This window comes from Euprymna scolopes, chromosome 10 (genome assembly GCF_053919585.1).
Source record: "Euprymna scolopes isolate OS-2025 chromosome 10, ASM5391958v1, whole genome shotgun sequence".
In the NCBI taxonomy this organism is placed as follows: domain Eukaryota; kingdom Metazoa; phylum Mollusca; class Cephalopoda; order Sepiida; family Sepiolidae; genus Euprymna; species Euprymna scolopes.
The window spans coordinates 96,992,834-97,014,941 of record NC_136491.1 but is presented as its reverse complement, the minus strand read 5'-3'; the positions used below and the strand labels follow the sequence as shown (position 1 = coordinate 97,014,941).

General features: G+C 33.9%; 1 protein-coding gene and 1 pseudogene across 28 annotated transcripts in view; one reads left to right on the top strand and one right to left on the bottom strand.

The window, feature by feature from the left end:
- The window catches only part of LOC145286154 (uncharacterized), an 811,438-nt gene that overhangs the window by 7,554 nt on the left and 781,776 nt on the right, over positions 1 to 22,108 (top strand). The gene's annotated exons all lie outside the window — the stretch shown is intronic.
- LOC145286599 (5S ribosomal RNA) lies at positions 21,885 to 22,002 on the bottom strand (annotated as a pseudogene).

Here is a 22,108-nt window from a genome sequence, read left to right as displayed (position 1 = left end):
ACACACACACACACACACACACACACACACACACACACACACACACACACACACACACACACACACAATAAATAAAATAATTTTTAAAAAAATCCACCGTATTTCGTCGCATTCTGCAAATGCTAACGAAAATATTTGCTTTTTTCGCATCTTAAAATAACGTTACACATTTTTCTGTTTTGTTTATGAAGTCTTAAATTAATTACACAATAAATCGGACCCCGTCCTTAACCATTTCATATTTACGATGAAAACAATAGGAGGTTTAAAATGCTAGTTAACAAGAAATGATAAATTTAAAATAAAGGCTTAGATCCATTAATATTTACTCGAGTGGCCTCCCGGCCGTGATAAGTAGTGACTCCTTTGTAAAAAAAAAAAAAAAAAAAAAAAAAAAATCATTCATTAAGAAATGTTGGCATTCCACCCATCTCTAGCCTTAAAGGTATCATCTGTATCAATTCTACCTCAAATAACCTCTGACCCCAGAAAGAAATGCGAAATATGCGGTGCGCGGTGGTCTCACGCGCTAACTGATTCTTAAGTTATATATATATATATAGATTTATTTTCTAACGGTATTTAAAACCTTAATTTTTGAAAATAAATATCACCTTGAAAAATAACTCCTTCCCCCACTTTAAAGATATTTTCGTGTTAGAAATTGTTTAAAATTCACGTTTGATGTAAATATCACAATTGAGTCCCCAAAGTGATTATGAAATATATTGCTCCTCTCCTTCTGAAGATTGTGATTCCTATTTACTTGCCCCCCCCTCCCCATAAGGTCATTTTTGTTAATGTTAGGAAATTTAGCTCCCCCCTCCCCAAAAAAAAGAAAACGCTCTGGATTTAAACAGATAAATGATCTCAGTTTAAAAGGATGTGTTTTAACTGATCGAGGGCAGAAAAAATGAGATGTGGTATCAGAACAGATACTACACTTTGCTCTGAGCCAAAATATATATACATATAAAAAAAAAAAAAAAAATTGTCGACGTCTGGAAAAATGGTTTATAAAGCAGCAACAAAGCCGTTTCATTTTTCTATTATGTCATCTTCAAAATGCCGGTGCGATTGAAATACAGTATTTCTCTATATTGACAAAAATGTCGTGGGTTTCACGCATATTCGTAACTTTGATGGTTACGCATTGAGTTATTTGTTTAGGTTCTTATTTAGAATTCAACCTCGTAAAAAGAAAAAATCTACAGAAAAGTCTTTATGGTGTACGTCACTGAACAAATGTCATATTCCAAAAATCACGTAAATTGCTAAAGTAGTTTTATTTTTATAAATAAAATCATTTTAAAACGATTTAAAGCGATTAATGTGAACTCGGTAGCATTACAAGTGTGGCAAGTTTGAATTGTTGTGGACTTATCCCCCTCTCCCCCCTTTTTTTTTTTTTTTTTTTTTTTTTGTCACGATGGTCACGCGAGGCACTAGTTCTTTTTGTTTACTCATAAAATTTGATTTTCTTGATTGAAAATAAAACTACTTGATGGTAATTGATTTTCGTAATTTTTGGAATATGACATTTTCGTTCCGTGACGGGTACGTACATCATAAATATTTTTCTGTATTTTTCTTTCTTTAATTATTTTGAATTCTAAATTAGAACCGAAATGGTTTATAATCAGCAATAAACCAGTTCTGTTTCGTGATGTCATCATTGTCAGGTGGGCAGTGGGCACCGACTTTATAGCCGGTGTAATTGAAATACCTTTCTATTCTAACAGAAAGTATGTTTCTCGCATATACGTAACTTTGATGATTCCACATTAAATTATCATTTTTATTTACCACTAAGAGAATATTGAAATAAAGACCTAAGAAGAAATGACACTTCCACAGTTTGATAGTCGTAAGCCAATTAAGAAATCTATTCGTAACATGGGGAGGGAAGCTTTGTTAAATTGTGTTTCTATTTACAATGCCTCCCCACGGGACAGAGTTAGACACCATGGTCGTTTTTTAATGTGGAGAAAAGGAACAAAAATAATAATTGTCTCAGTCGTGAAGGATTTCTCCTCCACTGACAAAGAACAAGAAATTGAAGTGTAGCAATAGAACAGATACTACACTTTGATCTTGACCCGAAAAACTTATGTTGCACGGACGGAACTCTTCTAAAATAAAAATAATTTGCTTGCGGATGCTAAACTGCACTAGTGCAGAGAAAACTAAACCAAATATTTTTAAAAAATTATTTAAAAGAAAAATGTAAACATGGCTAAATCTTGAATCCCAAGGCTGCCTGCCCGGTGTTGCCAGTTTGAAAAATACGCTTAGTATATATTTTACTTAATGTAGAATTCGTATGTATTATTATAAAGGCAGTTCTGTTGATTATTATATTGTACCCAATATTTAATATTACCTTTAAAAGTTCAAAAAAAAAAAAAAAGTACTTGGGTGCCATCAGTTAGAATCGAAACTAAAACTTTCAGCTCTTCAGCGGTATTTGCTACCACCTGACCTTAAAAGTTTACAAATTAATTCAGATAAACGTATATTTGCACGTGCATAGAGGATATACTATTAAAGTCTACTTACACTTGCAAAATTTCAATTTTGATGCCCCCTCTTTTTTTTTTTGTTTTTTTGTTTTTTTGTGTGTGTATGTGTGTGTGTGTGTGGCTAAAAATCAAATAGAATTTTTTGTGTGTGTGGGTATCAGATCTGACCGAATGGTTAATTGTAGGCATAGACCGATTCATACCATCTAAAAAATTCCAACAAAAACCTACTAGCCAGCCATGGTTCTCCCCAGAATGTGCTGCTGCCATCGCACACAGAAATCACTTTTTCCATAGCTACCAACATAATAGATGCACTGAGCCTAAAGCTGCTTTCAAGGACGCCAGCAACCACTGTAAAAGAGTAATAAAAAATGCAAGAGAGCTATATGCCCAGTCTGTTAAATCTAAAGTAGCTGATCAGCGGCTTGGTTCCCACCAGTTTTGGCAAATAACAAATAGGATCATGAACAGAAGTGTGTGTTCTATCCCAACCATTATCAATGGACCAGAAGTCATCTCGTCAGCATCAGACAAGGCCAAACTATTTGCCAAGAATTTTGCAGCTAATTCTACCCTATGCGACGAAAGCCATCAACTCCCCATATTTCCTCCTATAACACAGAACACACTAGGTAACATACAAATATCTGTGCATGAGGTCGCCAAGCTAATCAAGAACCTTGATTCCAGTAAAGCTACTGGCCCTGATGACATCCCAATTATAGTGTTAAAGCTTCAACCAGAACTTGCTCCCATACTTACGAAACTGTTTAAACGTTGCGTTGAGAAGTGCTTTCCAACACCCTGGAAAACCTCATCAGTATGCCCTGTATTTAAGAACTCAGGTGATAAGTCCTCTCCCTCTCAGTACAGACCAATAAGTCTCCTGTGTGTCATGAGTAAGTTGCTGGAATCCATATTAGAGAAATAGTTAACCACCTCAGCAGAAATAACCTTCTTAGTGACACGCAATATGGTTTCTGTTCTGCAAGATCTACCGCAGATGTGCTAACAGTTATATCTCATAGGATTAGTGAATCTCTTGACAAAGGCTTCCTTTCCAGGGCAATTGCTCTTGACATATCAAAAGCCTTCGACAAGGTATGGCATAAAGGCCTACTTCACAAGATCTCCAGCTACAGTATAACTGGAAATATTCTCTTTCATTAAATCATTTCTTTCTGATAGGCTCATAACAGTAGTGGTCGATGGACAAAAATCAGAGGCCTGCAGTATTAATGCTGGAGTCCCTCAAGGGTCCATCCTGGGCCCAACTCTCTTTCTGATCTACATTAATGATCTCCCTAAACACATACTCAAATCATTCGTTGACATCTATGCTGATGACACGACCATCTAAGGCAACACATCAAAGGCTGTAAATGACAAAGCTCTCTCTGATTCTCTCTCCTCTGATCTCGAACGAGTGGTTCAGTGGGGGAAGACATGGCTGGTTACCTTTAATGCATCTAAAATCAAACTCCTATCTTTACATCATCAACGCTCTGATCCCCATCTGGCATCAATTGAAATGGATGGCTCTCGTCTAGGAGAAGCCCCATGTTTTGACAAGCTTCTGGGCTTGACCTTCACTCCTGATCTGAAATGGAACACCTACATCAAGTCTGTTGCCAAGATCGCTGGAAAGATGGTGGGATCCTTCTACCGCTCCAGAAGATATCTCACTACTGATGCAATTCTCTATCTATATAAAAGCCAAGTACATCCAAGGATGGAATACTGCTGCCATATCTGGGCAGGAGCTGCTAAAAACAGTCTATCCTGCCTTGGCAGAGTACAAAATAGACTTTGTGGCTTCGTGGGGGATGCCCTTTTCTCTTCCCTGGAACCTCTCTGCCACAGAAGAGACGTTGCAAGACTATCTTTGTTTTATCGTTATTTCCATGGCAGGTGCTCGTCTGAACTCCAATCTCTGCCCCCCCCCTCGCCAATCTTTCACGAAAAACACCCGTTTAGCTTAATCCACTGTCAAAAACTTTCCCGACTCTTTATCTATGCCTAAATCAAAACGTAGATTCCATGAGCAAAGCTTCTTTCTTAGAACTGCATGCCTGTGGAACTCTGTTCCGTCTGCTTGCTTCCCTCCTGACTACAACTTGGATGTCTTCAAGTCCAATGTAAACAAATTCCTGATGAACCGCCCCCTTAAGTAGACACTTTAAATATCCACACTAACGTACTATACTTACAATAACCCTTATCCCTGAGTGGCTTCCGGGCCTTGATAAGTGGTGACCACCTTGTAAAAAAAAAAAAAAGATTTTGTGTGTGGCTACAAACCAAATAGAATTGTGTGTGTGTGTGTGGCTAAAAACTAAATAGAATTGGTACTACAGGTCCAAATATCCGAGTTAAGTTTAAAGTTTGTAGACCAAAAATTGACAGGAGTTAGGTAGAGACCGTTCCGCAGACAGACAATCTGGTGAAGTGAATGAAACCCATTTCAATGTATGGGAATAAATAAAAATGGCTGCTTGTCGAGAATTCTCTCAATTTTAGAAAGCAAAAAACAAAAAAAAGTGCTAATGCACTTTTCGCGCTATTTTTTAAATCGTAATTCCAAGTTTAATTAAAGTGTTTTTTATTCAATTGTAAGGTTAAAGTACAAAATAGGTACAAAACACTCCCATGTTAAGAATGGCTTTTTAAATAATAACGTTATTATTTCAGCATGGATCAATAAGTGCATGAGTATCGCAAAAAAAAAAGTAAATAAATAAAATATATCAAATTTTAGTGCTAAACTACGAGTGACGATCTTGCGTCGCCATCTTGAAAATAGTTTGCAGAAACAAGGGAGATAACTCCAAATCTAGATTTTAGTCATTCTTAACATGAGGGAGAAATTGTAAAAATCAATTTTACGAAAATAATATTACTTTGAACAATTTATGTAATTTTGATGTACATTTCCTTTTTGTTGCAACTGCGTACATCATACAGAATTTATTGGGGGCGGCGGAGGGGAGATCTGGAAGCGCATAAAAACTTATCTATTTTTCGATAATTGTTTTAAACGTGGTAAGCGACAATAGTCTTGTTTTTATTTTCATTTATTCAAATTGTTAAAGCTATTCATCTCATTTTGACTCGATTTTTGGCTAAAAGCAAAGTGTAGTGTCTGTTCTGATATTACTAGACTTAGTTTGTTATATCATCGTTAGGTCGAAAACTTTCTAGTTCGAGGCAATCTTTTTTTTTTTTTTTAGTATTTGTCCCATTCCAGAGTTCCCCAAAAGGGCACTCTGCACTCGTGCAGAGTTTAAGTAACGATTCGATTGCCATTTATACCCAGTTTACCTTTCCTTTAATGAATCTGAAGTCTGTAGTTTAGCTAAGTTTGACACAAGACTAAAATATAGTTGCTAGTTTCCTGTTTTCGTCTTTATGAATGAAGAAATCAGCCTTGATTAATTGTTATTTCAGTCACTTAAATTATTTCGAATGAAATAGCTTTCTACAGGATTTCACTTATATCCTCCAACCCACTTATTTGTCGGTTAAAACATGTAGCTATAAAGAAAATAACAGTAAAAACTTAAAAATTATAGCAAGTTTCATCGCACATGAGAAATGGCGAAATGAAAACTGTAGAAGAGAAAGCTCGTTAAGGAAGAACAATAACTAGAGTTCACAAACCTGTTCTTTGAGTAAAAAATGTATGAACTTTCATTATCGTTCTTATATCTTTAAAGACGTCGACTATATTTTTTCCGATCGTATGTTTTCACCCCTTTCACGAGCATGAGTATGATGTGGTGTTTATTTTATTTTTTCCTTAAAATATGATTTTAGTAAAAAAAAAAAAAAAAAAAAAAAAAAAGGGGGGGGTGCAGTATGGGCTTTCGTTAGTTGAAAAGCCAAGATGGCCAACTGATGCTGACGTTACGTGGAAACTTAAAATTGCGAAATGCGAAAATAGGAACGAAATACGTTTTCATTGTTTTTGACAAAAGAAAAGGAAACCGACCTTTTTCTTCGTCTCTTTTTCAGACAATTTTTTATCAAAATATTTTGCATTTAACGAGAATTTGAATAAAACAAAAAAAAAAAAATAATAAAATAAACATAGCAAAAGAAAAGGGTATTGTGACTACATGTGTTTATTAAATGGGTCCATCACGAGATTAGTTCATTTACAAATGGACCTATTAAATTAAAATTTGAGAAATATAATTTTAATTATTTTTAATTTTTCTCTAAGATTAACATTTATTAAAAAAAAAAAAAAAAAAAAAAAAAAAGGTAGTTGCTTCAAAAACTGTTAAAACGCATTTTGCTCCTATATTCGCATTTAGCAATTTTAAGTGTCCACGTGACGTCAGCATCGGTGGTCGGCTATCTTTACTTTTCAATCTACGGAAACCCATATTGCCCCCCCCTCTTCAAAAGGGTTAAGAATAGTAATATAGAAAGAAACTTGTAAGAAATAAAACGGTACAATGTCTTGATATTCCAACTGAAATGGCTTTTGGCATTACTCCCAAACAATTTATTCTTACTTAAACATAAAATTAATTTATATATATATATATATATATATATATATATATATATGAGCAAACAGTTAATAAAATATGTTAAAAAACACTTTGAAATGAGTTAAAAACATATTTAATCTGAAAAGGAAACACTAGATAAATGGATAGTCCTTAATCCGCGGAGTTTCGAAGAAATACTCTCCTTCTCATCAGAGGGTAGGAATTAGCAAAATGCGGGATCGGATTTTGCATGCAGAAGTATTTGATGAAACAACAAGTAAGTCAAAGGTCTTACTTGAAAACAAAATAAGTTAAGCAGAGGGAATATGGTAAAGAAAAAGGTGATTACACATGAATGGATAGTCTGGAAGATAAAAAATCCAGTGACGGTAAAATTCAAATGTAAAATTTCAAGAAAGTTAAAACTTAAAGTTAACTTTTTTGAAGTTTTACATTTGGATTTTACCGTCACTGGATTTTTTATCTTCCAGACTATCCATTCATGTGTAATCACCTTTTTCTTTACCATATTCCCTCTGCTTAACTTATTTTGTTTTCAAGTAAGATCTTTGACTTACTTGTTGTTTCATCAAATACTTCTGCATGCAAAATCCGATCCCGCATTTTGCTAATTCCTACCCTCTGATGAGAAGGAGAGTATTTCTTCGAAACTCCGCGGATTAAGGACTATCCATTTATCTAGTGTTTCCTTTTCAGATTAAATATGTTTTTAACTCATTTCAAAGTGTTTTTTAACATATTTTATTAACTGTTTGCTCATATTATAAGCTCTATTTCCTATTTGGTTTTATCAAGCTTTTATATCTGGCTGAGATAATTTTATAAATATTAATTCTTTAATATTTATAATTTACTTTAATTTTACCATCTTGGATCATTTTGGTAAATTCAATTGTAATTTTCATTTATATATATACATAAATAAAATGAAAGCACTGACTTATAGCAAGTTTTCATTGTGCGAGTGACATTAAAAATATAGTCGCCATCTTTCTAAACAAATTATTAAAGAGGTTAGCTAAAGAACGGTAACTCCGTTCAACTCTAAGAAGATCCATGATTTTGACCGAATTTTATGTTTTATTTTTGTTACGCAATCAGTTTCTTTTTCCTTGATTTTTAGATTTTCAATATTTCCTTTTTCATGTTCAACTTTATAAATAAATTAAAAAAAAAATGGTACTCATGCAGAGAGTGATCCGTGCTGAAATAATAACAGTATTATTTAGAAAGCCATTCTTAACATGGGGAGGGTGTTATTCTGTACTTTAAACCTTACAATTTAATAATAAAAAAAACATATCATAAAACTTTAATTAAACATGGAAATACGATTTAAAAAATAGCGCGCATCAGTGATGATGCGCCGCATCACTCTCTGCATTAGCACCAAAAAAACAAAAAAACTATTTTCTTTTGCAAAAGAAAATGTAAATAGTCCGACTCCGACGCTACTTGTCTCTAAATTAAAATGTCTTGTCTCCTTAAAGTGAAAATAAAAAAATAAATAACTGTTCGACTATTTTGGAGTTATTTATTGTTCAGAAAAAAACATAACACATGAACGTATAAATTACTGGTTGATTCAGATTAAATGTTCAGTCTATGTCAGTCCATAAGAAAAAAATTCACGTCTTTATTAGAGTTTAGAAATGTTTGGTCACGTGACATGATACCATCTGCTAGCCATGCTAAAAATGTTTGGTCACGTGACATTGCTATCACTAGCCCAGCCATGTTCAAAATACAATCCGATGAAACACTCGGTTTAAAAACAAAAAGCAAATGTCTTTTCTTTTAATGAGAAATTACTTATATTCCGTTGTAGCCATAATGCACTTTTTTTTTTTTTTTTTTACTAAAGTTTTTCTTTCATAAAATTATTTTTTTAACATATTCGTAATATGCGGAAATCATTATATTGAAATAATAATAATAAATTGTCAGTCTAGAAGGATTTCTACGAAACTTCACTCACCGAAGACAAAATAGATCCTTAAGTGTTGTAGCATCAATACAAATGCTACACTTTGCAATATTTATTTGCATAAATAATAATAATAATAATAATAATAATAATAATAATAATAATAAACAGGACATCGATAACAAATTAGGCACAGACACAGGTGTGCCAGTGCCACTGCCACACCTAATATGACACTTAAAAAAAAATAAAATAAAGCACTAATTCTAACATCGGAACCTTTAAATGGTGTTTAAAAATAAATAAATAAATAAATAAAAACTGACAAAAATGGGATTTTTTTTTTTTTTAAACAAAACATCAATCGAAATTTCCGATTTCAAATTTGATGACCATGACAGTGGGGATTTTCTATTTAACAACAGCAACAAAATGTATCTGCGCTTTAGTGCATTAAATTTTTTTTTTTAAAGAACATTGCGATTGTTTTTGTTACAGTAGGTGCTTTGTCGCGACATGTGAACAATTTTCCAGATAAAATTATGCAACCTTTGAATCCCTTTTATTGAAACTGTTAGCATTGTTTATTTGAAATGAAATAAGTTGAAAGTATATATCCAACACCAACACACTCACGTGTAAAGACCACAAAACTTAAGTTGATTTGCTTGAACCTTGAGGGAAGAAACAACTGGAGCAGGAAAATGAATTAAAAAAGTCAAATTTGTAAAACAAAACAAATAGCTTATTCTGATATAAGCTAGAGAATTTAAAATCCTAATGGTTCAATCGATACATGCGCGTAGTAGTAGTACTACGTGGGGAGACAAGAAACGCAATGTTGGTGCTTGCTTGAGTGATTTTTTTTTTTTTTTTTAGTTCGTCTAATTACTACATTGCAAGCATAATAAACATGTGCGTCATGCGTAACTTGATTAGAGCGACGGACGATTTAATGAGAAATCAACAACTCTGCGCCTAACCCCCCCTCTCTGTCTTTCTCTATCTATCTATCTATCTTTTCCATCTATCTCTATATCTCTTTCGCATCTTTCCTTTCCGTTTTAACTCTCTAGTCTCACAATATTTTTCTTCGTTCAATGTCTCTGATGATTATAAATCCTGATCCGTTTCCCTTTCTCATGGCCCCACCTTTTTTTTTTTAATTTTCTCGTCTTCAAAAAAATACGTTTTTTTTTTTTCTAATCTTTCTTTTTATTCTTGTCACTTTCATTCTTTCTTCAATCACGTTTGTATGAGCGTGAACTTTCAAATTAGTCTATATACACGTATGCTGTAGACAGCTACAACTCTCAAACTAAGTCTTGTGTGTTTGTGGTTGTTGTCGCCTATACGTAACTTATAAATACATATTGGATTGGGGGGGGGTAATTGTATGGAATCACTTCTGACTCCAATCTGTTATTTTTATTGATGTATGTATTACTAGCGGAACCTATGGAAATTCTACAGCGGCATCTTTCATATGTAATATATTGCTGCTGCGTGTTCTGTTGATGTTCAGTGTGAATGGAGAGACCCCGCGATATTATTGTGTAGCACTTTTGTTAAAACTTTAAAAGTATTTACCCAAGAAATCTGGTTAATGTCGTTTTAGAATGTATCTGGTTATTACGGTTTAACTCTAATATCCTTATAGGAGTCTGTGACATATTTCTATTGTATGGACGCCCGGTGCGAACGGAAACCCCAATATATCATTATAGCATCTTTAGGCAGTACAGATACTATCTTTGGGTCCCAGCCAGAAGATCAAGAATGTATATTTAAGTTTCACGTACGACCCAAAAGCGACTTTTTTTTTTTTTTAATTTTTTTTACTACATTGCTTCTTCTTCGGTGATCGGGAGATCCTATGTATTAAAAAGGATAAGTGATAACATTCTACGAATACTAAATAAGCGTATCTATATACTAATTTAATGTTCGTAGTATGTTATCACCATCCTCCTTTTTAATAAATAGGATCTCCCGATCCAATAATTTATAATCTGGAAACCGTGACAAATGTACGTACGTTTATTTATATATATATATATATATATATATATATATATATATATATATATATATATATAAATTTAAATTTCTAACGCTTAAAAAATTAATAAATAAAATGGAAACTGGAATAGTTCTATAAAATTAAGTGTACTTATGCAGTATACGAACCGTGCTATTTATTTATTTATTTTGTGGAGGGGGGTAGGATATCCAAGTTAAATTCAATTTTGCAGTATTTTTATCATTAGGTGAATGTACAATATAGTTACAAAACTTCCTTCCCTCTCCATGTTAAGAATGGTCTTCTAAATATCATTTCAACATTACATCTTCTGTATTAGCGCTAAATTGCCATTTTTTTTTTTATTGCTACTAATCAAATATTTATTAAAATAAAAAAGGAAAAAAATAAGTTCTATAAAAAACAAATGTGAACGTAATAAATAATTGAGTTATTTTTCTCCTAACACCCCACCGGCATTAATATCTACCCAGGCAACGTATGATATTTACAGATAAAAAATGCAATTAGATCACGCAATACTTCAAAACATATATATATATATATATATATATATATATATATATATATATATATATATATATACCTTCGCCTTGGTTTATGTAATATTGCAGAATAATACAACGTCAATTAAAACAAAGCCAATCTCTCTAAACAGATAACGAAAAAACAGTTTGATTTAGACAAAAAAAAAAAAATGCTTGCTATATAAATTCTACCGTTGATGCTGTTGTTATATAATATCGATCCTATTATTTATTCTCCCTCGTCTTTCCCTCGTGGGGATGCATGTACATTCCGATTTCGACTACTACTACTACTATTATTATATCATGGCCAAATTCCACGCACCCTCCTCGGCATTTTTCGCCTCATTTTTGATACTGACTTTCTTGAGCAAGAACAGTGTTTGATCACGTGACCATATTGTCGTAACAAGAAAAGAAATAATAATTCCTGATCGTGAACGATTTTTCGAATGGTTTCCTTTCCTAATTCTACGTCTTCAATTTTTTTTCTTTTTGACACTTGCTTTAGATAGGTACGTGCAAAATGAATGGCTGATCCCTAAATTGTAAAAAAAAAATAAAAATAAAAATAATAATAATAAATATGATCCGTTAAAGGTTTCCCAACAGGGGCCGTATACCCCGGCCCCGCTCCTCGAGGTCGATATTATTCTTAAGGGGCCACAAGGCCAAATTTAAAAGTGGGTTAAGTTACGGAAATATTTGGTAATCAGTTCATTCTCTAATCGGGTGGTTTTTGGTTTAAAAACTCTACCACTATCCCTAAGGCCCGCTTTTCCTAGTGTGTATAAGGAGTATGTTATAATTATTTTAAATATTTAATTAATCTAGGCGCTTGTACACAACTGGGACGAGATTTTCGGAAACCGTAAAACTGAATTTCACATGAAAACAATGGTATCTACGTATTCCTCGTATTTTTAAGATGATTATATCCAAAAATTACGAAAATCGATAAGGTAGAAAATTATTTATTAAAGAAAATAATAGATTTTGATAAAAACGATCGTAAAACACAGTTCAACAGGGAGGTAATTTTCCGTTCGAATTAAACAAAGATGGCAGCAATTTTTCACCTGCTAACACGATTAAAGTTTTTTTTTTTTTTTAAATAATTCAGTAATATTCAGGTAATTTCGACTGCATAATTTAGAAGCTACCCTTGTAACTTATTAGAATTGACAAAAAAAACAAAAACAATTGAAACCATTGTTTTTATCTGAAAACTCCATTTATCGACTACAAAAACTCGTCCCAATAGTGTAGAAGCACCTTACTCTAATAACCCACGTTGTTGTCAGTTTTCAACCTAACCATGCAAAATGTCGAATTTTTGGTTTTCAATTTTAAACTATTTCTTTAAACGAAGGTCGTTTTCACCAACTCGTTTTTCAATTTTTCGTGCATAAAATCTTTTATTTGGTTGATACAACATACCCAAATAATATTCTTTCGTTCACAACAGGAGTTGTCTTGCTGTCACAGTTCTTTTAGATGTATTAGATTGAAGGATGAGTGTATGAGGTAGGGTAGCAGTATAAGTCTATTTGATATGAATGGGTCGTAAAGAACACCCTATAGGATTGAAGGGGAGTCACGAACGAGGTTAATAAATACTGTTTTAGATTTCGTAAAATCGGCTGAAATGGTAAAGAAAGCAATAGTTTTTTTAAAATATCTTTTCTTTTTTTTTTTTTGTACTTATGCAGAATACAGACTGTGCTTTTTTTGTACTTATGCAGAATACGGACTGTGCTTTTTTTGTACTTATGCAGAATACGGACTGTGCTTTTTTTTTGTACTTATGCAGAATACGGACTGTGCTTTTTTTTGTACTTATGCAGAATACGGACTGTGCTTTTTTTTGTACTTATGCAGAATACGGACTGTGCTTTTTTTTGTACTTATGCAGAATACGGACTGTGCTTTTTTTTGTACTTATGCAGAATACGGACTGTGCTTTTTTTTGTACTTATGCAGAATACGGACTGTGCTTTTTTTGTACTTATGCAGAATACGGACTGTGCTTTTTTTTGTACTTATGCAGAATACAGACTGTGCTTTTTTTTGTACTTATGCAGAATACGGGCTGTACTTTTTTTTGTACTTATGCAGAATACGGACTGTGCTTTTTTTTGTACTTATGCAGAATACGGACTGTGCTTTTTTTTGTACTTATGCAGAATACAGACTGTGCTTTTTTTTTTTTTTTTAAGATATGATTTTCAAGTTGAATGCGGTATCTTTTGTTTATTAAATTGTTAGGTGAACGTATAGAATGGTTACAAAACGGTCTACCTTCTGTTAAGAATGGGTTTCTAAATATTGCCAGTATAAGCATTGTCCGTATTCTGCATAAGCACTATACCATTAATTTTTCGTTGAAAGAACCATTGTGTAGAAATAAATTCCATATTAGAAAATCATATCGAAAAAGTAAGCTGCGGTTGCTAAGTGTTTCTTGCTATTGTTTGGTATACTTGGAACGGGGTGGGTGGGGGATACCTGGTGCCCTGTCCCTTCATCAGCCGTACGTACTCTTAACCCTTTTTTTTTTGTGTGTGTGTGTGTGTGTGTGTGTGTGTGTGTGTGTGTCTCCCTAATGTAACTACTGTGTCTTAACATGCCTTTTTGATAAGAAGTGTGACCGTGTGTGTGCAGATTGGAATGCCGGGTTTGCTCTGCTGACAAGGACCCCCCCCCCCCCAGTTTTATATAGCGTCGTATCGTTGATTAATGGATGGTGGTGGTGGTGAGGGGGCGATTCTCATCAACCACTACTACTCTTCTCTTTTCTTCTCTGGTGAATTTTAATGATTGCAGTATTCTTACGTAGATTTTATTTCCCCATTAAAAATAAATACATAAATAAATGACCGGGTCGAAGTTAAAACTGCTTCTTCATAAACACTGTTTTTCACGCGAACACAAAAACAACTCGCTAATTGTATTAAAAAAAAATAAAAAGAATCGTGTCTTCTGTAGTTAATGTAAAAACGACCGAATTAAGTAATAACGATTCATTTTTCAAGTTATTTTTTTGGGGGGGGGGGATCACAGTGCAGTCAGTATCTGTTCTGATGCTACACTTTACCATTTTCTATCATCGGTCAGTGGATGAGAAATCCTTCATGACTGAAACAATTAAAATTTTTGTTCCTATCCAGTGTGCCCCATTTGAGTGGGGGGCTGGATTTTCCCACATTAAAAGCCGACCTTTTATCGAACTCTGTCCTCGTGAGGAGGCAAGCAAATAGGAACAACAAAATCTTGGAATTCAAAACAAAATCTGATTCATTTCAGTTAAAAAACAATCTCAGAACAGCATTCTTCCATGAACAACCATACCTAAACAGCTTATTAATGATTTGATGCTTGTGCAGTTTAAGGGCCGTGTTTTTTTTTTTTTAGTTTTTTTTTACGACAGTACCTAGCGTAGTACAAACACTCCCAATTTCCCCCATTTTACGTACGGCTTTCGAGGTTATTCTGAAAGCCATTCTTAATATAGAGAGATATAGGGGATGTTTATACTACGTTGGGTACTCATAAAAAATACTCTTTTTTTTATATGACTTTCAAGTTAAATTTATTTTTTTTACGGTATCTTTTACTTATATTGTTAAATGAAATTAGTCAAAAAGCTCCCCCCCCCCACTATTCCATTTAAAAATGAATTTCTAAGTAATAACGCTATTTCAGTACGGTTCGTAAACTGCAGAAGTATCGATAATTTTTATCATTTTTTGTTTTCATTTTTTTTTTTTTTCCTTTGTATTGTTACTCTAAATTTAGGGTTTGTCATTGGATTAATGAAGGCCTATTTTATAGCAAAACAATAAACAAATACATGCCCTAACCCAAACGGTCAAACACTAATCGTGTTCATGGTGTCAATACAAGAAAAGGTTATTGTGTGTGTGTGGGGAGGGGGGGTAAACTAGTTTAATTGCATTTTAACCGGCACCTTTAAAAGTCAGTGTTGTTCCCAAATACATCTAAGTTTCAAAATGAAATAAACAAAACAATTTTACCCCAACCTCACCGATGCATAACGCATACAATTTTTTTTGATAACATTGAAATTATTTTCAAACATTAACCACAAACTAAAAATGGTGCAAAATATTCTGTTTATTTTATTTTAATTCTTATTTTTGTAACGATTAATACGCTTAAATATGATATTTTAATTTATCCAGACTTCGTATATATTATTATTAGAGTTGTGATTTCCAAAAGTAAAAAAGTATTTAGGTACCATCAGCTAGAATCGTAACCGAAACTAGCATTCAAAGCTAGTGACGTTACCACTGTACCAACGTAACACGCATATAAACCGATTGAAAATAAACTAAGACGAATGTACAAAATATTAAAGATTTTTTTCAATTTTGACCCATTTTTGACCCCTTAACAATTTTAATCGGTTAAAGACCCATAAAAGAACGGCCCATAAAAAAATCCAATCATTTGAGGACCCTAGCGCCGCTCTGCGACTTTTAGTTTCGGTGGGGGGGGGGGAGATAGTTTGAAAATATGGAGACAGACCGACAGATCGACCAACAGACAAACCGACAGACTTAACGCCGTTTATATATTAGATTTGTTCGCTACGAGTGTTTTACTTGGCCTTCGGGACAAGATCAAAGTGTAGTATCTGTTCTTCAGATGCTGCACTTCTATTTCTCTTTCGGTGGAGGAGAAATCCTTCACGACTGAGACAATTTTTATTTTTGTACCTTTTCTCCACGTTAAAAAACGACCCTTGTGTCTAACTCTGTCCCGTGGGGAGGCATAGTAAATAGGTACAATAATAATAAACAAAGTTGCGTCACGTGACAGTGTTGCCTGTTGCCATAAAACGATTTGGATGGCTTCGAGGTTTATTCAATTACTGGCGAGGGGCGCCCGACCTTGCCGCTTGTAAAATACGCTTAAACATGTTTTAATTTATTCAGATTTCGTATTTATTATTACAGCGCCAATTCTCTATTGAATATTATATTGTACACAGTATGCAGTACTGATTTAAAAAATAAAAATAAATAAATAAAAAAATTGACTCAAGTGCCATCAGCTAGAATCGAAACCACAATACTTATCTCTTCAACCAAGTTTCCTACAGTTTGAGCTATCGACAGATAGATGAGAAAATGTTAAAATTAAACCACATTAAGCTATGAATTTTCGCATGCATAGAAGTAATAGAAATGTGTCGGCAAGCTGAAATGAACATTTTTTTTTATTTCAACTTGCCGACATTTCTGTTATTCATCCATCGAAACAAAGATTTTACTCGTTATAAACCGTCGTTAGTGTATGATTGCTATTTCTTGTTAATCAGTGTTATGTGACCAGTAGTTTGAGTTTATCGGTTAAATATTGTTACACATACATACATACATACATACATACACACATACATACAACTACTGTTTTATTTATATAGATGTGGTGTTGATTTTACTAAAACAGAAACAAAAATCAGCAACGAGACGGCCGCCTAACAATGAAGACTCGAGCTAAAATCTTGTATGGGCCTTACTTCTCTCTATATAGTATAAAGTATTCCGGAAGTTGCGCCATAAAAACGTTAATAACTCACAAGCTACTTATTTGATCAAGCTGAAAATTGTGCATGGTAATTACTAGGGCTATGGCAACAGCTTCTTATTGTTTTGACTCTCGAGTAAATATCCGACAAAATTAGACACAGTTAATCAACCGAAGAACCACATCACTCTATATAAAAGCATATAAGTTATCAACGGATACACACTCGAGTCAATGAAAAGAATATGCTGTTGTCCTAGCGCTAATAATTACTCTTGTTAACGAGCATCAGATGCATACATTATGTTTGGAGATGATCGGCAGTTGGAATTCGGTCAAAATGTCGACCATAAACCAAACGTTTTTAGGTCATTACCATATAAGATGCGGGGATTCATTGGCTACAATATTGGCCAAGTAACGAATCTCAATGATTAATGACACTGTAATTATCGGATGAGTTTTGACGTAGATATCCCAAATTAAATCCGTCTTAAGTTTACACCGCGACCGATATTTTGACCAAGTTAGGTGACGATTGGTCAAACAATGTAGGCACTAGGCTGTATACAAATATAGGGACAGTTTCGCGACCGAAAACATAACCTCCTTAGCGGATATAAATAAAATCGTACCATAATAATTGTATACAAAACAATCAATTTTTAACTTTAAACTTGTCACCACCTTGACATAAAGAAAGAACCTTCCCTCCTCTCTTACGAGGGGAAAGTTAGACAGGAGGTTCGATTTTATGGCGGCGAAAATTCGTTATTTTATTTTTTTTTTTTAATACTTTTATTGCATAATTTTATACACTTATCAGACATCGGGGCTAGGACTTGTGGAGTTCGGTCCCAGGCATTACCTCCACCTATGCTTATTACACACCACCCGATGCCTGCATATCTTTTTCGCCTCTGACTTGCGTCTTATTTTATTTGCTCTATTATTTAGTGAAATAACAGATTCAGTGGCGTAAAATACTAAAATATAACCTTTTTAAAAATACTACTAAAAATTAAGAAATTGAATCCATCATAATGCATTTTGGTTTGTGCATAAATCAGTTAGCTCTTTTAATCAATTGTCAATAGTTGTGCGAAATTCTAGTTACAATGCCATTTCATGTTTTAAGCCGCCTACGCACAATTCTAGTAGGCAGCCTGTGATTGGTTAATTTGTATGAGCCAAGATAATTACTTGGCGCCTTCGTTTTGTAAACATCCATTTTGTTTAAGTCTGAGAAAACACCCGGCAAGAAAGATTCACCAAAACTCGGCTCCGAGAAGAATGCCTTATCGAGAATGGAGCCGAAACAATTTCATGTTTATATCACCTGAATGTTTGGTGAAAAAGGACTTGAAATATCTACAAGCAGAGACAGACACCTTTATGTTGTGTCGAAGATATCCCAATTAGAGGGTGGCATCATTTGAACATTTTCATCATGTTTATATCACCTAAATGTTTGAACTTTTCTCAATTCAATTAGGGTCCCAAGGGACTCGATTTATGCCTAATTAAAGACACCAGAACTCTTGCCGAGAACACCAAGAATTATCATGGACCTTTTTTGAAAGGAAAACCACGCTACCACTCCAACAAGGGGAGTTAACTACTGGCTCCCTATTTGGGAGGCAAAACTGACCCACCGTTTTGCAAGGACTGTACCCGGACCAATAACCTTTCTTTGATGTTATAACTGAATAAAATTTGCGTTTGAAGGTATAGTTTTGTAATTGTGGAATTATTTTGCCTCTGCCAGGGAGTATTGAGTTTGTGAGATTAATTTCTCACATAGTATTAAAAAAATGAATTTGAAAGCAATTTTGAAGCATTTAAACTGTTGAATAGGAAATCATTTAATCTGGCTTCCGAATTCTTAGTTAATCCTCATGTAATAAAAGATTGAACGTTTTATAAATGAAGATTAAAACATTACCATAACCAAATCAGTTTCTAGTTTTATAAAAAAATTAGTTCAATTAATGATTTAATCATCAAACTATAGCGTAATAATTAAATTTGATACAGAGTTATTCGATTTTGGATTGTTTTACTGTTGTTATTTTCACAAGATTTCGGTCGAAGTAACCTCCGATTTTCTTCAGGTTTATTTTGTCGAGCTCTAGGAATCTGCGCGGAATTTTGAACGAAACCTTTTATTTAATCCACAGAGCCATCTCCTAAGTAATTCGCTATTGTATTTTGAGTGTTATTCGCACTAAGGACTAAACATTCAACAGAAGGAGAGCATGTTACCCTCGCGGATTAAATGAAGGGTTCCGTTCGAATTCCGTACAGATTCCCGAGTTTGACAGAAAGATTCTCAAGTTCGACAAGATACACCTACAAGAAGGTCGGAGTTTACATCGACCGAAACGTTGTTAAAATAACACTCCATATAAGAACAGTATTCCGAATAATTAAAATAATACGAGTGATCAATCCTCATTCCCGAAGTTCGGAAACGGATTGAGTTATGTTGTAAACCAGCCCTTTCGCGCTTCTTACTTTGAAAGGTCGCACCTGTCATCAGGTGTAATGCTTGTTGTGTGACGCGTGTTTGGCTAACTTCACCACCGTCGGTAGTCACGCTAACATCCACCAACTTTCCGCGGTTACCCGAACATTAAACATCACGCTCTCACGACCATACCTAGTTGTTCGACGCTGAAATGCGTTTTTTGTTGTTTAAGAAATAATGGGGTGCGGAAATGAGGTATTTATTTATTCATTTATTAGGAAGGGGCAGTTGTATTTTTAATTACATGGTTCTAATGTCCTGAATCCCTTTAGTTAGAAAAAAAAAAGAAGGTATTTCTAAGGAATGGGTATCCAGAGGATTACAGTATTTATAGGTTCAGTTCCGGAAATGACTGAAACAGTTTACAAATTAAAAGCTGCGATTTTTTATTCATTTTTTTTTTTTTTTTTTTTTTACGAAACTGCATTAGGTATGCAAAAGAAAAACAGCGTTCTATAGCTTTAAAAAAAAAAACAAGTTAAAACAAAACAAAAACTTTCAAGTCGTAAACAATTTCAACCAATTTCGGAAGTCAGGACTGACTTCATACTGAAATACTCATTCCTTACAAACACACACACACACACACACACTAAATAAAATACCATACATACATGCATACATACATACATAATACTCCCTCACTCGGTATAAGCGAATATGACCGTAAAGAAAGTTTTTTTTTTTTTTTTTTTTTTAATTTTTTAAAATTTTATTTATTTATTTATTTAATTTTACTTCCGGTCTCTGCTTCGCGGATAGAACGACAGTGATAAGCAAGATATGATCCTGATCCGTTCTAATTAATGAGTACCTTCTCAGATAACGTAAAAGCCTATTTTCCCTTGTTAAGAATGGCTAGCCTGACCAGTTAAATTGATAGCAGAAACCGGAAGTCAAAAAGAGCGGACAACGTTGACTATAATCGGTTGAATAAAATTGTACTGATTTTATTTGTTACTAACAGGTTCTGTCGGTTCGCTATCGCTTCGCAAAGTCTACTATTTAAAATATTAATTTTTCTCTTATTATTCAACCACTGTTGTCAACTCGTAAATTCTTTTAATTATAACGGCGATCGTGGTGCTCTTTCATATTGGAAACAACGGCTTTTACTTTGGCTAAAACAAAAGATTGTTCGGGGTTGTATTACTATACGCATAGATTCGAAAAAGTTGTCAAAAAACAAATATATAACAAATAAATGTTATCGAAAGCAAAATAAGTTACTTTTCTACCTAACTGGATATTCTTTTAGTGTTTTTATTTACTTTAAAGTGTTTATTCGGCTCGAAAAATATACCGCGTTTACCGATGTATTTGAAAAATGCAAATGGCGACGGACTGTTTTGAATATGTAAGTTTGGGAAAATGAGTTAAAACTAAAAAAAAACTATAAAAAATACTGTTAGAAACCAACTCAGTATATGTTACTGTAGCATAGGTTGATATATTATGTGGGTTTCTAACAGTATTTTTTATAGTTTTTTAGTTTTAACTCATTTTCCCAAACTTACGTATTCAACACAGTTCGTCGCCATTTGCATTTTTCAAATACATCGGTAAATAGTATGTGTTTTTTTAGCCGAATAAACATTTTACATTAAATAAAAACACTAAAAAATTATCCAGTTAGGTAGAAAAGTAACTTGTCTTGCTTTTGATAACATTCATTTATTATGCATTTGTTTTTTGACAACTTTTTCGAATCTGTGTATAGTAAAACAAACCCGATTCTTCCCTAAAAAGAAATTGAATCCTCTAAGGTTATCGATATGGTAAAAAGAGATCGATTAAAAAAGATAATCGAAATATCGTACTTCCGTATTTATGAGCCCACGATTTCCACGAAGTTACTCTGGCGTGCCGGGCGGATGACGGAAAGAACCGGAAATAGTCGATAAGTAATTTTCTGGAGACTAAGATATTATTTTACGATGTATTACTTTATGAATTTCATTCTTAACATGGGAGGGAGGGGTAACAATTTGCGTTTTTTTGTAACAAGGCTCGCCCGGCCGTTTCCGGTTATTCCCGTTATCTGCCGGGCACACCCGAGTAACTTCGTGGAAATCGCCTCCGTTCAGTCTCGAAAGACAAAGGATACCCCCTGTAGGGGCAGATGCGCATGTAATTGTGGCAAGGGTTGCGCAATCACCAACCACACCTCTCCGGAATCGGCACTGCTTGAGTCCAGTGGTAAGGAAAAGTCCAGGACGACTGGAAACAATGCCAAGATAAGCAGAGAGCACATACAGCACCTGGAAGTCCGAAATGGTCACCCATCTGATACTGGCCAGGCTCATCCTTGCTTAACTTCGGTGATCTGACGGGAACCAGTGTGTCAAACGTGATTATACCGTATACTCGGGTTCAGAAATACCCGAAATATTAATTTATATTAAGTGGGGAGTTAACATTCTAATTTCGTTTTTAGATAAACATGACATCAGGTAAAATTCGGTGGCCATTT